Source organism: Lissotriton helveticus, chromosome 2_1 (genome assembly GCF_964261635.1).
Source record: "Lissotriton helveticus chromosome 2_1, aLisHel1.1, whole genome shotgun sequence".
Taxonomy (NCBI): domain Eukaryota; kingdom Metazoa; phylum Chordata; class Amphibia; order Caudata; family Salamandridae; genus Lissotriton; species Lissotriton helveticus.
The window spans coordinates 1478510581-1478523930 of NC_136059.1; positions in this window are offsets into that span (position 1 = coordinate 1478510581).

The window sequence follows — 13350 nt, forward strand, 5'->3', positions numbered from 1 at the left end:
AGGACTTAAATACTTATGAATCTATTTTGATTCAAAGTATCCATCCCTTTCAGGCTATTGTAAGAATGGAGCCAAAGACAGGGAAATTGCCTCCATCAGATTTACAGAGAGGATTAAAGGGAAGAGTTGTTTATTTGCCTCTAGATTTAAAAAAAAACATTAACACAATTGGAGTAGAAAAAGTGGAAGAGGAACCTCTGGTTATCTTAGTTAATGGGGTTCCGACAAAGAATAAGAAAATATGGCAAGATTTAGTAGATGTTAGGAAAGTCAAAAAGGCAACATTGTATTTGAAAAAAAATAATAAATACTACAAGAATGTATATGTTGCAGAAGAGGAAGTAAGTGAGGAAGAGGATAGCGATTTGTGTGCTGGTCAAATTGAGAAAGTAGAACCCTCTACTAGTGAAGAAATATATGAACATTATAGTGTTCATCCTTTGCATTCCAAGGAAGTCATGGGGAATGCTATTGAGTTGTTTCAAATGAAACAAGCCAAAGGGAGTCCCATTAGTGTTTGGGAGGAAAGTTTGGAAGCTCGGTGTTTCCCACAGCTTTTTCCAACAGGTCAGGGAGGAAGATATGATGAGCGACCTCATCAAATTCCTGCTTCTGAATACCGGACTTTGCGATTGTATGCAGGAGATGCTAGGTTTCGACAATGCATTCCTTATTTGTTTCATCTCCTGTTTGAAAGCGATCTGTCTGGACTGTCATATGCAGTGAACCACATCTTGAAAAGTGGTATACACATGCAAAACATCTCGGCAAGTGACTTTATGGATAAAGTCAATGTCCAAGATAGTATTTTGGATTCTCACCTGATTAATCTCATGGCGTGTCAGCGTGGTACTAATGAGTACTGGTACCGTCGTCATGGTGATTTAAAATGTATGCTGAGGAACTTAGGTACTCCCACATGGTTCCTCACTCTGAGCTGTGCCGAGTATGGCTGGGAAGACTTACTTGAATTTCTACGAGAGGCAAATGCTAACGTAGATAACATCGAATTCAAGACACCCGGAGAACTGTGCTCTTTGGATCCAGTCAATGTATGTAGGTACTTCAATCATAGATTTGAAGCTATGATGTCTTTCATCATGAATAAGAAGAATCCACCTCTTGGAGAGGTGTTGGATTTCTTCTGGAGAAAGGAGTACCAAGCAAGAGGTGCTCCTCATATACATATGTTGCTGTGGATCAAGGATGCACCTAAATTTGGAACGGATCCAGAAGACTCAGTGATGAGTTTCATCCAACAGTATTCTACGTGTGCTGTTCCAAACGCAAAGGAGAAGAAAAGCCTAAGAGAAAAAGTTCTGCGTTTCCAAAGCCATCGATGTGGAAAGTACTGCCGTCGTAAATTCCGAAACAAAGACAAGTTCTACACTAAATGTCGTTTCGGCTTTCCACGACCGGTGATTTCTAAAGGAAGAGTAAACAGTTTGATGTCTTCGTTGCGACACAATGTCATGAAGAAATCACCTAAAAACACTTACAATTTGAAGAGGAACGAAGAGTCCAAGTACATCAACGACTACAACCCGGTGATTTTGTCCATGTGGAATGCTAACATGGATATACAGTTTGTGGCTGATAACTGTATGGCTGTGGCGCGGTATGTGACGTCTTACATCACCAAAAAAGAGAAGACAGAATTGAAGGATATGTGGGAGGACATTTCCCATGAAAAGAGCCTCAGCAAGAAGTTGTACAGTTTCAGTCTGAAGATGTTGTCGCATCGAGAAATCGGAGCGTACGAATGTTCTGACCGGTTGTCTTCAGCAAGTCTCTATGCCAAGTCCAGGAGTATCGTTTGGGCGAGTCTTGGTCTTGCTGCAACGCGTAATCGAGTTCTCAAACCTGTGCGGGAAATTGAGTATTTGGCGGAAAAGGAGCCAAACAGTACCGACATTTTGAAGACCAACATGTTGGATACATATTATCCAAATCGAAGCAGTCACCTCGAGAATGTTTGTCTGTATGAGGTTCTGCAAAATTACATATTCAAGAGGAACATCAAAGAAGATACTGAGAAAGGAGTGTATGCTGTAATAGGAAGTGAGGGATGTCTGGTCAAGCAAAGAAAATGCCACTTGGTAAACCATCGAAAATTGAGTGGCGAATCTCCTGAAAAAAAGGAGTTTTTCTATTTAGCACTTTTGCAACTTTTCAAGCCTTGGCGTGCAGAAGAGGAACTGCTTGGAGATTTTCTCTGTTACGAAGACTCTTTCAATGCCGCCAAGGAGACCATAGAATGTCCTGCTTTTCCCAAATATGTAGAAATGTTGAATGCGGAAATTGAGCAGGAAGCAACAATTGCAGCCGAGATTGCCAGAGACAGTTCTCAGGACAGTCAGAGTTCTGCTTCATTGAGTCAGGATCCACTAGGAGGACCTGTTATCGAAAATGAAGCTGCCACTGCTATGAATGAAGTGGAAAGAGCCATGGCACATGCTCAAGAGGATGCGGTTAACTTAGAAGAGTTGGAAAGGCAACTCAACGTTGAGCAGAGGAAAATATATGACGAAGTTACCATGCAAATTGATCATGGATTAAGTCATGATAAGAAAGAGTGCTCATGTACGTCGTTGAAGCCTGTCCGACTGTACGTGAGTGGAGAAGCGGGAACTGGAAAAAGTTTCCTCATTAAAGCAATTTCATGCTATTTGCAGGAAAAGACAGAGTCATCGCTGTCTTGTGTTGTCACTGCTCCAACTGGACTGGCAGCACATAATATTAAAGGGATTACTTTACATCGTTTACTGATGCTGCCAGTGGAGCATGACAACAAATTAGAATATCACAAGCTATCTGGAGATGCTTGTTTTGAAGTTTCAAGAATCTTGAGGAAAATGAAACTTCTTATCATTGACGAAGTAAGCATGGTTTCCAATGTCATGCTTGCCTTTGTGCATTTGAGGATGCAAGAAGTTCTCAAAACAGAGTATGATGTGTTATTTGGTGGCAAACACATCATTGTTTTCGGAGATCTTTTGCAGCTGACACCAGTGAAAGGGCAACCTGTGTTCAAAATGCTCACGCATGAAGATACCAGGAAGTGCCTAGGCAGCATTGGCAACGTCAATATATGGTTAAACTTCAATTATGCTGAACTGCATGAAAATATGCGTCAGGCGAAGTATGAAGTTTACAAGACTATTCTACAAGATGTTAGAATTGGAAAAGTGACCGAGCATGGGAAAGAAGCTTTACATGCACGATTACTGTCAAATTTATATCCAGAACAAGATGTTGTGCCTGAGAATATTTTTCAGAAAATTACTGAAAAGAAATCTGGAATATGTTTGATGCCAACTCTTGCAGAATGTGCCAAATTTAACAACAAAATGTTGCATTTAGAAAAGCAAGAGATTGTGAAACTGGAAGCTATTGATAGAGTAGAGCATATGGGATCAACAATTATTTTGTCTGAGAATCTGAAAAAAAAATTGGATTCATTAGAGAAGAGTATATCTAAAACTGCAGGTTTTGAAAAGACTCTGAATGTGTGCTTGAACTGCTGTATAATTTTAAGAAGGAATTTACATGTTGAAAGAGGTCTGGTAAATGGATCAATGGGTAATGTTGTTGATTTTGTGAAATACAGAAATAGAGATGGAATTGAATTTTTAAAAATTAAATTTGATGGCATTGAGGAAGTACAGCTAATTGCTCGTTGTTCTGCTAGATTTTTGCTTGTAAAAGACTTATATGTTCGCCGTAAGCAGTTTCCTGTTTGCTTGGCATATGCGGTGACAATCCATAAATCGCAAGGTTTAAGTGTAGACAGTGCATTGGTGAATATTGGCAGTTCTGTGTTCAAGGAGGGTATGGCATATGTGGCATTGTCACGAGTTAGAACTTTATCGGGATTGTACTTGATTGAGTGTGATGTCACAAACATTTGTGCAGATCTAGATTGTGTTAAGGAATACAATAGGTTAAGAAGAGAGTATGCGCCACATTTGCCTCAGTTTCCTTTGTTTGAGAAACGTCTGGTAGGCCGGAAACGAAGAAATGAGAACAATACTGGGGAGGTTATAGCAAAAAGACAAAAAGTGAATGAACCTAAAATTACAAGCAGAAACAAAAAGGATTCTGTTGAAGATGTTGTTGGTTTTCAGTTTGAAAACAGTTCTGGTGTCAACTGCTATGCTAATGTAGTAATTAATGTTTTGTTTTCTCTAAAAAATGTAAAAGAAGAGATTGTGGTCAATTCTGATCAAAGATTTTGCGGTTTGTTAAATTCTGTGTTAGAGAAATGTACCACTGATAGAAGAAACATAGAAAGTGTGTCTGAAATTCGAAATCTGTTAGACAGATGTTCAGGCCAAACACAATTCTCTCAAAATATTCAGCAAGATTGTCAGGAGTTTTTAATGTATATGCTTGATGTATTACATGCTGAAGGTGTAGATGTAGATCAGCTGTTTGGGCTTTCTTATCAATGGCAGCATGACTGCGAGAACTGTATGATATCAAGTACTACTAGTGTAGACTCAGAAAGATTTATATATTTAACTTTGCCAGACAGTAAATCAGTCTCCTTTAATAAGCTAGTAAAAGCTGCTAATCACAACATGGAGTGTAGCCAATGTAAATCTGAAATGATGTCCACATTATTTATACGAACATATGGCCAGTATGTCATTTTAATGTTCCAACGATGTAGGCCTGATGGAACAAAATTGACAACTTTAATAAAAAAATTTGTAGCTTCGCAGTTGTCAATATCAGGAAGGACTTTTGTAACTACAGCAATTATATATCATGACGGCCCTTCAATATCATCAGGACATTACACAGCTTATTTAAAGTCTAGAAATGGCTGGTCATTCTGCAATGATTCTGTTTTAATTTTCAAAAAAAAATTGCCGTATGACCTTAAAAACTCTTACCTGGTGTTTTTAAAACCAAAATTTTAGGGAAATAATCTCGGGATGTGCTCTGTGGAATTTCAAGCAGTTCTAATGGCTCCTACACAATTTGGCCTTGAGGATAAGTGTAGTTCAGAGACATAACTTCTAATCATAGGACTGGACATCATGGAGATATATGTGCACTTTGAATGAGTTCAGAAAAACTGTTTCTTTTTATAAGCTAATTGAAGCAGCCAATCAAAACATGGAGTAGAGGGAATGTAAGTCTGCAATGCTGTCTACTGTTTTACATTGCTTTGTGATTAAAAGTGATGTAGAGAATTAAATAATTGTTGTAGTCACAGAGGTAGTGTAAGTCTGCTTCATATTAAGCAGTATCAGTGTCATAGGAAATGTAGAACATGACTGAGCAAGAAGGGGAAGATATTACTATTCCAGGATTGTGAAAATGATCTTCAACATTTTAATTCTGAAAGTTGCGGAAATGCCAAATGATGGGATTGGCTAACAAGAAATCCAAGAGTTATACATGGCTCTGACAAGATTTGGCCTTGTGGAATCTTGTGGTAGAGAGCAAGAAGTAATTTATTGTATGTAACATGTTTTTAAAAACGATGGAGATTTTCTTTCAGAAAGTGGCGGGCTGAAAGTAATAACAGCACAAAAGAGTGTAAGCTATTCATAGGACATCCTTGGACGTCATGGAAAGTAAGTTAACTTTAAGGAGTTCTGATTTTTGATTTCTGATGTTGTATGGGTTTTTTAAACACAATCATTTTGATTGTGTTTTTTTTTCCCCGCTGTTACATGATGAATACCTTCAAGTCACTGTTTTTAGTGAATTTTGATACATTCTGAGAACAGCAAAAATAAACCATTTAACATGTATAATTAATTCTGTACTGTTTGCATTTATGATGTATATGTAGAACTGTGTAGGAGGCATGGAGAAGGTGAGGCTTCTGTAAGTGTCAAAGTTGTTGCATGCAGTGCTGCACTTCTGCGTATTCGTTCATATGCTAGACTACATCTGCACAATGAGATACCTAAGCAAAGGAAACACAAGTGATGTGATTGTGAAATGAGCAAAATAAATTGCATGTATTTCAATTACATCACCTGTGTTTCCTATCATTACGAATCACATTGTGCAGATCAAGTTTAGGTCTGTCCAGGGAAACATAGGAGGTTTGGACTTTGTTGAAGATTGCAGTGGACATGACTCACTTCATTGGTAGACCTTCACATGTATTATGTCCTCTATTCTCTTCAACAACTCGAAATTTCATCTGCAACCCTGAGTAGGCCTCACCTGAAACAAAACTCTGGATAGTAGACATCTTATTGGCATCCTGAAGCAATTATTTTAAATTTTAGTGTCTTGCGACACTTTTCTGAGACAACAGCAATGCAAAAGATGCACCATGTTTTAAGATAGGCCTCACTTCATCTGCATCAAGATACTGTTAGTTTAAAATGTATATCTTTAGGACTGTGTAGCTTCTGTAAGTGTCAAAGTTATTGAAAAACTGTTTGTCCTTCAATCTTTGCCCTTGTCTTTTGTAATTTTTTAATACATGTTTTTATATTTTTCAAATGTTTGTTCTCTCTTTCACAGATTGAAAGTATAAAAATAAAAAATGAGGAATTTAACGACAATTATAAGGTAAATATTTTGTACTCTTTTCGTTACATTTCTATCACATTGAACTACTATTAGTTCCACTGCTTCATTTCTTTAATCCTCAGTTTCCTGCCTTTGCTACTTCCCTCATTCCTTTCTCTATTACCTACTTACTCAACTCCTTCCACTCTTTTTCTCAGTCCCTCTCTTCTCATAGTTCCTCACTCTTGTTCACTCACTCCGTCTCTATTACTCTTAGTGTCTTTGACTGATCACTGTATCACTATTTGTTCATAATGCTTTCTCTGTGTAGTTGAAGCACACTAAGGGGCATATTATGAATGCAGCCAATAAAATTATTGCTCTTTTTATTGGCAGAAAACTGGTGCAAAAGCGGCTTTAGCGGCAGTTTTCTGTCGCAAAAGCAGCTTTAGCGACACATTTCTGCCGATAAAAGCTGCAAAACTTTTATTGCCTATGTTGATAATATGCCCCTATGTTATTTACATTAGGGCTATATTGTCCAGTATAACAATCAAAATTGCTCTCCAAAGACACCAGGCAAAGCAGACGCTCCCTCAAACAGATCACCAAGCGCAATTTACCCTACTTACAATCTAGCCTGTTCTCTGTCGAGACTTTAGCAATCTTTAGAGCACAAGATAAGATCTTTTCACATGGAAGAGCCAGACGTATTGCAATTCTACTTAAGAAACAAGCATTGGCATAGACAATAGGTCTCGCCTTTGGGACCTTATACGTGTTTAGCCATGCAACAGTTGATGTTGCTGCACCAAGGATATTATGCTGCATAACTAAATACTTAGAAGGTCCCAAAGTCGATACCTATTGGCTATGCCAATGCTTGTTTTTCTTTCACTTCGTTATCTATTTTGTTTTTCACAATTATACCCTCTTCTGTCTGTTCTTTGGTAAATAGATCTATTAAACAGTATCTCTTCTTTACTCCCTATAGCTGTCTTTCTTGAAACATCACTCTCTGTTTACTTTCCTTATACTTACACTTTTTTTTTTTAAAAACAAATTTTTTTTTTGGTTAGCTCCCGGTCCGCGTACCGGGAAGCTAACCCGGGAGCGAACCAAAAGAAAGAGAGCTTGCCAGAGTGCTAAACATTGTAGCAATTTTTTTGGAAAGGGAAGGTAGTTCTGAAAAGAACTTTTTTTAAAATATTTTTGTTGTTTTATATTTTTTTTGTATTTTTTGAACATTTTTTGTTTTTTTTGTATTTTTTGAACGATTTTATATTTTTTTTGGTTTTTTTGGGGGGGGGGAAACAACAAAAAACAGGCGTTGAAAAGGGCTCAACAGGAGCAAAAAAAAATTACTGGGGGCGGTTAGGGCAATCATGGTGTTCATACGCCAGGTTCAGTGCATTGATGCTCATGTTGCCACAAGCTAATAATGCACGACAGCGCATACCTAAATGTATCATATTCCCAAAATTTGGTTGGATATTTGGCACAGTTTCCCGTGCCTCCTCTGGTGATAAAGAAACCGATGTTGTTGGTCTCGCCACAGGAGTTGGTCGAGGATTGTCCATCATATCCCTTAATTCCGCCCGGCTGTAATTTAGGGGATGTTTCCTCGTCATGTGCCTATGCATGGTATGATTACCATAGCTGTATTTTTTGTCCGTCCCTCTGGACAATTGTTCCTTGCATATGAGGCATGTTGCGTACCTGGCATTGACCTTTTTTTGGCCACGAGGGATGGAAAAAAACTGCCAGATGAAACTGGGTTTCTTTCTTGAAACCCGGGGCAACTCTTCCAGGAATTGTGGTTGTTCTCCCTCCTCATCCATCTCTTCATCTTCCTCCTCAGTGTTGGTAACCACCTGGGGAGGTGGTCCTCTCTTCCCATGAGGAGGTGGAGGTGGTGGTGGGGGTGCACCAGCTGAAGCAATCAGTGAAGCCATTTTCATACAATCAAAATAGGTCTTCCAAGAAGCAAAATAGGTCTTCCTCTCACAATAATGAAAGTCAGAGTGAGGAAAGAAGGAGTGGTTTTCATCATTTGGAAAAAACAATACTTCTTAACCAATGAAAAGTGTTATTTTTAGGTCACATGACCTAGCCTTCCATAATTATGAAACTAAAAGTGAAATGAACCAATGAAAAGTTTTATTAACAAGTCACATGACCTCTCACGCTCATGTTACGCGCTGCGGAACGCTCCCCGGTTAGCTTCCGGTTCGCTGCACTTCGCGCCTCGGTCCGCGCCCCGGGACACTTCCGGGTGCGCTAACGCGATACGTCACAAGACGCATTTCGTGGCAACGCGATACGTCGCGCTTTCGCGCCGCGGATCGCTTCCGGGGAGTTGCGTTTCGCGCCTCGGTCCGCGCCCCGGGGCACTTCCCGGTGCGCTAACGCAGTACGTCATAAGACGCATTACGCGGCAACGCGATACCGTCACTATGTTGATTTGTTACCGGTTCGCGGACCGGATCGCGGAATCGAATTGAGCTAACGGGAAGCTTCCCGGTTAGCGGACCGGGAGCGAAACAAAAAAAATATTTAAATTTTTTTATTAATAAACATATAAAATATCTTTTTGGATTTAAAGAAGAATACATTTTACAGCTGTAGATATTAGCTTTTAAAAAACCAATGAAATTCACTGAAAAAACCATAGGTTATAGACCATATATAGTTAGGAATTAGCATTTACAAAACCTTGAAAATTCACTGAAAAAACCATAGGTTATAGACCATATATAGTTAGGAATTAGCATTTAAAAAACCTTATTTTACTCACACAAAACCATTGAAATTCCATATATAGTTAGTTGTACTAACTATATATCGCGCACCCGCAATCCACTGCTGATGATGTCACATATTACATCATTCATGACATGGTCAGTGACATCACTGATGACATCACTGATGACATCTCAAATGACATCACTGATGACATCACTGATGACATCTCAAATGACATCACTGATGACATCACTGATGACATCTCATTTGACATTACTGATGACATCACTGATGACATCATTCATGTGATAATACGATGAAGCTCTTCAGACTCTAATATAACCTTAGATACAGTAAGTGTAAACAGACACTCACAGACTGTCACTCATCCATAGAGTTACACACACACCTAGTCAGTCATGCAAAGAATCAATCACACATCCATTTTCTCAACTATACAGTTATACACACCTTACTTATTCAAACATATACTAACACATATTTACTCTCTTATACAATCCCTGATACAAGTTCACAATGATCCATACAGCCACTCACACATTCACTGGCTCTTATGCACAGTTATTTATATATGTCAACTCTCACATGTACTGTGTTTTACATATGTACTTACTTTTACATGTAGCACTGAGATATCCATTCACTCAGCAATACACTCATGCACACAGTCAACCGCCCATACAGCTGTTTCCACATGCACTTTTGAACCCATACATCTAGTGAATCAACTGCTCACACATCTATGCACAGAGTCATACACCTCCCAGCCACCCATACACACTCTCAGTCTCCCATACAAATACGTAGGCAACCAATCAATAACGCATATAGTTAATCATATAGCTAATGATCAACACATGCAGCAGTTTATAGAACAACAGACATAATGATGCACAAATTGAGACAGTTTAGTCACTAACCCATGCACTCAGTGAGACACATTTAACCACTCACTCATACAGTCAGTCATGCACCTACTAAATCCTTCATCCAGACATTTATACATCCACTCATTCTTCAATATGTAAGACATATTTTAACTTTACAGAAACATACAGTCACTGGATGTTGTCATCAGTGATGTCATCAGTGATGTCATTTGAGATGTCATCAGTGATGTCATCAGTGATGTCACTGACCATGTCATGAATGATGTAATATGTGACATCATCAGCAGTGGATTGCGGGTGCGCGATATATAGTTAGTACAACTAACTATATATGGAATTTCAATGGTTTTGTGTGAGTAAAATAAGGTTTTTTAAATGCTAATTCCTAACTATATATGGTCTATAACCTATGGTTTTTTCAGTGAATATATATATATATTCACTGAAAAAACCATAGGTTATAGACCATATATAGTTAGGAATTAGCATTTACAAAACCTTGAAAATTCACTGAAAAAACCATAGGTTATAGACCATATATAGTTAGGAATTAGCATTTACAAAACCTTGAAAATTCACTGAAAAAACCATAGGTTATAGACCATATATAGTTAGGAATTAGCATTTACAAAACCTTATTTTACTCACACAAAACCATTGAAATTCCATATATAGTTAGTTGCACTAACTATATATCGCGCACCCGCAATCCACTGCTGATGATGTCACATATTACATCATTCATGACATGGTCAGTGACATCACTGATGACATCACTGATGACAACATCCAGTGATTATGTGTTTCTGTAAAGTTTAAATATGTTTTACATATTGAAGAATGAGTGGATGTATAAGTGTCTGAATGAAGGTTTTAGTAGGTGCGTGATTGACTGTATGAGTGAGTGATTAAATGCGTCTTACTGAATGCACGGGTTAGTGACTAAACTGTCTGAAAGTGTGCATCAGTATGTCTGTTGTTGTGCAAGCTGCTGCATGTGTTGATCAGTAGCTATATAAGTAGCTATATGGGTTATTGATTGGTTGCACAAGTATTTGTATGGGAGACTGAGTGTGTGTATGGCTGGCTGGGAGGTGTGTGACTCTGTGCAGATCAATGTGTACTTGTATCAGTGATTCTATAAGAGAGTAAGTATGTGTTAGTATATGTTTCAAAAATGTAAGGTGTTCTGTGTTTAACTGTATAGATGAGAAAATGGAAGTGTGATTGATTCTTTTCAGGACTGACTAGGTGTGTGAGTAACTCCATGGATGAGTGGCAGAGTGTGAGTGTCTGTATAGGTGTATGAGTGCATATGATAGTGTTGTAAAGATGAGTGATTGTATGTATGAATGATTGTATGAGTGAATGTGTGTGTAGACATAGGAATCAGTGAGTGCGTATGTAGTAACTAGTATTGGTGTGTCAATGGTTTCAAAAATTATACTCTCTATTTAACACTGGGTGTAATAGAGGTTATATTAGAGTGTGAGGAGATGCATTGTATTATCACATGAATGATATCATCAGTGATGTGATCATTGATGTCAAGTGAGATGTCATCAGTGATGTCATTTGAGATGTCATCAGTGATGTCATCAGTGATGTCACTGACCATGTCATGAATGATGTAATATGTGACATCATCAGCAGTGGATTGCGGGTGCGCGATATATAGTTAGTGCAACTAACTATATATGGAATTTCAATGGTTTTGTGTGAGTAAAATAAGGTTTTGTAAATGCTAATTCCTAACTATATATGGTCTATAACCTATGGTTTTTTCAGTGAATTTTCAAGGTTTTGTAAATGCTAATTCCTAACTATATATGGTCTATAACCTATGGTTTTTTCAGTGAATTTTCAAGGTTTTGTAAATGCTAATTCCTAACTATATATGGTCTATAACCTATGGTTTTTTCAGTGAATTTCAATGGTTTTTTAATAGCAAATATCATAAGCTGTCGAATGTCAAGTACGTGGTAAGTAAAAACATTTTCGTGTTTATGCACACTGATCTGCTTTGATTGCTGCCCCCCACCCCTCATTTCTATTAGGAGTACTCTCTCTTTGCAGATAGTGAAGGGTAGTTAACGCAGCCCTTTGCCCCCTTTGTAATCCGTCGTGCCTGCTTCTCTCTCCATTTGATTGTTTGTTCTCTTTGGTTCATTCTCTATTTACAAACAAGCACAGAGTCGCAATACTCTGTTTAGTCTTTGCAGATAGCGAAAAATCGTGTAAAAAAACAAAAGGAATCGAGCAAAATCAGTAGGCCACTAATGGGATCTCTTTTGACCTCGCTAAAATAGAAACATTAGGAACAACCTGTTGAAAATAGCAATGCGTATGTATATAAGCGGCGTTCATTTGTGTTCACAGTACCCCTTGTTGATTGTTTCAATCGAGCATTGAATTGTTCGAAGTTAATTCTCTTAAGGATCTTCTCTACCTGCAAACGAGGAAGAATAGGAATATTCTATCTCCCTTTGCAGATAGTGAAGGGTAGGTAACGCAAGCCTTTAACACGTCGTACCTATTTCATTCCTCATTGATTGATTGATTGTCCGAACATTGACTGTTTGGGAATTAGTTCTTTTTGGAGGTATTCCCTGTTTGCAAATAAACGTAGGAAAATCTTTGCAAGTAGTCAAAGGGTACGTAATGCGGACCGTTCTCCCCCGTTGTAATCTGTCATGCCTATCTACTCCCCACTGATTGATGCACCTTTTTCACCCGGACCATTTACTAGAGATACGTCATCTGGCCCGACCAGAGAGCACCCCTAGTGAAAAGGACATATGCAATAATAACGAAGTGATCACTGTATCCTGTTAACAGAAACTTTACCATGAAACAACCTGGAAAGAAAAAAATAGGAAAACGAAAATCAGTAGGCCACTGATGAACATGAACTTTTATTAAACAACGAACAAAGAAACGATAACATAACGTAATGATAAAACCTATTAATGTCCTAGAAACAAGAAAACGTTAAAATATGCCAGTGGTGAGAGACCAGAAAAACAGTAAGAGAAACCAAATCACCCCTCGCTGTCCCACCGCCTGCCACGCCAAAAAAATCGATAGACTAGGGAAAATGCAAGTCAGTAGAACATCCACCCCCACTCTGGAAACTTCCAAGGTGGGGCAGGGTTCCGGCTACGCCCAGCCGGGAGCAGCCCATATAAGGCAGGTCCTGCTGCCA